We start from the raw sequence: 5,000 nt of genomic DNA on the forward strand, positions 1-5,000 counted from the left end.
GCTACCGCGGGTCTCTCGACCATCGAGGCCGGCAAACTATACCCTCGGTAAAAAAAATTTACGAGGGTGAAATTTTCATCGAGGTGTCGCACGTTAGATGCGGGCGGACTACCGCGGGTCTCTCGGCCCACTTTATCGTCGGTAAAAAATGTTGACCCTTGGGAATTTTTTCATCGGGAAGCCGAACGCAAGTGTCTCGGCCATCGAAGGCCGGCCAACTATACCCCAGTCAAAAAGTATGTCTTCACAATTTTTTTTTTTTTGTCATCGGGAAGCCGCACGTAAGAATATTACAGCAGGTCTCTCCATGATACGATAAAATTTCAGGTAACGAAGGCAGGCATCGTACACCCTCTTGATCGGCCGTGTGCTTGCGTCCGACACCTTCGCCAAGGTTTGAACTAGGGTTGTCTCAGGACATAAGCTAGGGTTACAGTGGGTGCTAAGCCTAGCCCTAAGCCTAGCCGTAACCCTAACCCTAACCCTAACCCTAACCCTAACCCTAACCCTAACCCTAACCCTAACCCTAACCCTAACCCTAACCCTAACCCTAACCCTAACCCTAACCCTAACCCTAACCCTAACCCTAACCCTAACCCTAACCCTAACCCTAACCCTAACCCTAACCCTAACCCTAACCCTAACCCTAACCCTAACCCTAACCCTAACCCTAACCCTAACCCTAACCCTAACCCTAACCCTAAGTAGTTATCGAGACCCGCTAGAGTCCCGCTGGACCATTTAAGGCCCACCGTGCACCTTATATGGTCCACAGAGAGAGAGAGAGATCCGTTGGACCTTCGATGGTCCACCAAGTCGCGTCAGAGAGAGGTTTGGTTCATATATGGTCCAGCCCGGACCGTATATGCTCCAACGCGGACCATATAAGGTCCCAGAGACAAGCTGTACGGCTTGTCTCTGGAGCTTATAACGGCACGGTGGCCCTTATAATGGGCACAATACCTCTCTGTGGCCACTTGGTCTCCATTCGAAGGTCCTCCCTGCCATTCGAAGGGCCTTTGTGCCGGAGTAAACGCCACAGTGCCATGTCAAGCGCCTTGCAGTTATATTAAAGCACGTAAGCCTATATATTAAAATAATTTGCCGGTTAAACCACGCCTCAGACCGTCGCAAGCCGGTTTGAAAGAGTGGGTAAAGGTAACGTGGTGGGCCTGCTAGCGGGGTACCGCGGGGAGAGGTACGTGGTAAGCCTGCTAGCGGGCTACCCTCGGGTCTCGACCGCGGGTAAAGGTACGTGGTCGGCCTGCCACGTACCTTTCCCCGTGGTAGCCCGCTAGCAGGTCGACCACGTACCTTTTACCCGTGGTAGTCCGCTAGCAGGTCGACCACGTACCTTCCCTGTCGTCGAGAGCCGTGGTAGCCCGCTAGCAGGCCGTCCGAGTACCTTTACCCGCGGTAGCCCGCTAGCGGGTCGACCACGTACCTTCCCAGCCGTCGAGACCCGTGGTAGCCAGCCGTCCGCTTACTTTTACCCGTGGTAGCCCGCTAGCAGGCCGTCCACGTACCTTTACCCGCGGTAGCCCGCTAGCAGGCCGTCCACGTACCTTTACCCGCGGTAGCCCGCTAGCAGGCCGACCACGTACCTTCCCAGCCGTCGAGACCCGCGGTAGCCCGCTAGCAAGGCCGTCCGAGTACCTTCACCCGTGGTAGCCCGCTAGCAGGCCGACCGCGTACCTTCCCCGCCGTCGAGACCCGCGGTAGTCCGCTAGCAGGCCGCCAGCTTACCTTTACCCGTGGTTGCCCGCTAGCAGGCCGTCCACGTACCGTTTACCCGCCGTCGAGCCCGCTAGCAGGCCGTCCGCTTACTTTTACCCGTGGTAGCCCGCTAGCAGGCCGTCCACGTACCTTTACCCGTGGTAGCCCGCTAGCAGGCCGACCGCGTACCTTCCCGGCCGTCGAGACCCGCGGTAGCCCGCTAGCAGGCCGTCCACGTACCTTTACCCGTGGTAGCCCGCTAGCAGGCCGACCGCGTACCTTCCCGGCCGTCGAGACCCGCGGTAGCCCGCTAGCAGGCCGCCAGCTTACCTTTACCCGTGGTTGCCCGCTAGCAGGCCGTCCACGTACCGTTTACCCGCCGTCGAGCCCGCTAGCAGGCCGTCCGCTTACTTTTACCCGTGGTAGCCCGCTAGCAGGCCGTCCACGTACCTTTACCCGTGGTAGCCCGCTAGCAGGCCGACCGCGTACCTTCCCGGCCGTCGAGACCCGCGGTAGCCCGCTAGCAGGCCGTCCACGTACCTTTACCCGCGGTAGCCCGCTAGCAGGCCGATCGCGTACCTTCCCCGCCGTCGAGACCCGCGGTAGCCCGCTAGCAGGCCGCCAGCTTACCTTTACCCGTGGTAGCCCGCTAGCAGGCCGTCCACGTACCGTTTACCCCGCCGTCGAGCCCGCTAGCAGGCCGTCCGCTTACTTTTACCCGTGGTAGCCCGCTAGCAGGCCGTCCACGTACCTTTACCCGTGGTAGCCCGCTAGCAGGCCGACCGCGTACCTTCCCGGCCGTCGAGACCCGCGGTAGCCCGCTAGCAGGCCGCCAGCTTACCTTTACCCGTGGTTGCCCGCTAGCAGGCCGTCCACGTACCGTTTACCCGCCGTCGAGCCCGCTAGCAGGCCGTCCGCTTACTTTTACCCGTGGTAGCCCGCTAGCAGGCCGTCCACGTACCTTTACCCGTGGTAGCCCGCTAGCAGGCCGACCGCGTACCTTCCCGGCCGTCGAGACCCGCGGTAGCCCGCTAGCAGGCCGTCCACGTACCTTTACCCGCGGTAGCCCGCTAGCAGGCCGATCGCGTACCTTCCCCGCCGTCGAGACCCGCGGTAGCCCGCTAGCAGGCCGCCAGCTTACCTTTACCCGTGGTAGCCCGCTAGCAGGCCGTCCACGTACCGTTTACCCGCCGTCGAGCCCGCTAGCAGGCCGTCCGCTTACTTTTACCCGTGGTAGCCCGCTAGCAGGCCGTCCACGTACCTTTACCCGTGGTAGCCCGCTAGCAGGCCGACCGCGTACCTTCCCGGCCGTCGAGACCCGCGGTAGCCCGCTAGCAGGCCGTCCACGTACCTTTACCCGCGGTAGCCCGCTAGCAGGCCGATCGCGTACCTTCCCCGCCGTCGAGACCCGCGGTAGCCCGCTAGCAGGCCGCCAGCTTACCTTTACCCGTGGTAGCCCGCTAGCAGGCCGTCCACGTACCTTTACCCGTGATAGCCCGCTAGCAGGCCGTCCACGTACCTTTACCCGTGATAGCCCGCTAGCAGGCCGTCCACGTACCTTTACCCGTGATAGCCCGCTAGCAGGCCGACCGCGTACCTTCCCCGCCGTCGAGACCCGCGGTAGCCCGCTAGCAAGGCCGTCCGAGTACCTTTACCCGTGGTAGCCCGCTAGCAGGCCGTCCACGTACCTTTACCCGTGATAGCCCGCTAGCAGGCCGTCCACGTACCTTTACCCGTGATAGCCCGCTAGCAGGCCGTCCACGTACCTTTACCCGTGATAGCCCGCTAGCAGGCCGTCCACGTACCTTTACCCGTGATAGCCCGCTAGCAGGCCGACCGCGTACCTTCCCCGCCGTCGAGACCCGCGGTAGCCCGCTAGCAAGGCCGTCCGAGTACCTTTACCCGTGGTAGCCCGCTAGCAGGCCGTCCACGTACCTTTACCCGTGATAGCCCGCTAGCAGGCCGTCCACGTACCTTTACCCGTGATAGCCCGCTAGCAGGCCGTCCACGTACCTTTACCCGTGATAGCCCGCTAGCAGGCCGACCGCGTACCTTCCCCGCCGTCGAGACCCGCGGTAGCCCGCTAGCAAGGCCGTCCGAGTACCTTTACCCGTGGTAGCCCGCTAGCAGGCCGTCCACGTACCTTTACCCGTGATAGCCCGCTAGCAGGCCGTCCACGTACCTTTACCCGTGATAGCCCGCTAGCAGGCCGTCCACGTACCTTTACCCGTGATAGCCCGCTAGCAGGCCGACCGCGTACCTTCCCCGCCGTCGAGACCCGCGGTAGCCCGCTAGCAAGGCCGTCCGAGTACCTTTACCCGTGGTAGCCCGCTAGCAGGCCGTCCACGTACCTTTACCCGTGGTAGCCCGCTAGCAGGCCGACCGCGTACCTTCCCCGCCGTAGAGACCCGCGGTAGCCCGCTAGCAGGCCGCCAGCTTACCTTTACCCGTGGTAGCCCGCTAGCAGGCCGTCCACGTACCTTTACCCGTGATAGCCCGCTAGCAGGCCGTCCACGTACCTTTACCCGTGATAGCCCGCTAGCAGGCCGACCGCGTACCTTCCCCGCCGTCGAGACCCGCGGTAGCCCGCTAGCAGGCCGCCAGCTTACCTTTACCCGTGGTAGCCCGCTAGCAGGCCGTCCACGTACCTTTACCCGTGGTAGCCCGCTAGCAGGCCGACCGCGTACCTTCCCCGCCGTAGAGACCCGCGGTAGCCCGCTAGCAGGCCGCCAGCTTACCTTTACCCGTGGTAGCCCGCTAGCAGGCCGTCCACGTACCTTTACCCGTGATAGCCCGCTAGCAGGCCGTCCACGTACCTTTACCCGTGATAGCCCGCTAGCAGGCCGACCGCGTACCTTCCCCGCCGTCGAGACCCGCGGTAGCCCGCTAGCAAGGCCGTCCGAGTACCTTTACCCGTGGTAGCCCGCTAGCAGGCCGTCCACGTACCTTTACCCGTGGTAGCCCGCTAGCAGGCCGTCCGCGTACCTTTACCCGCGGTAGCCCGCTTGCAGGCCGACCGCGTACCTTCCCCGCCGTCGAGACCCGCGGTAGCCCGCTAGCAAGGCCGCCAGCTTACCTTTACCCGTGGTAGCCCGCTAGCAGGCCGTCCACGTACCTTTACCCGTGGTAGCCCGCTAGCAGGCCGACCGCGTACCTTCCCCGCCGTAGAGACCCGCGGTAGCCCGCTAGCAGGCCGCCAGCTTACCTTTACCCGTGGTAGCCCGCTAGCAGGCCGTCCACGTACCTTTACCCGTGGTAGCCCGCTAGCAGGCCGTCCACGTACC

This window comes from Mytilus edulis, unplaced genomic scaffold, assembly GCF_963676685.1.
Source record: "Mytilus edulis unplaced genomic scaffold, xbMytEdul2.2 SCAFFOLD_966, whole genome shotgun sequence".
Classification (NCBI taxonomy): domain Eukaryota; kingdom Metazoa; phylum Mollusca; class Bivalvia; order Mytilida; family Mytilidae; genus Mytilus; species Mytilus edulis.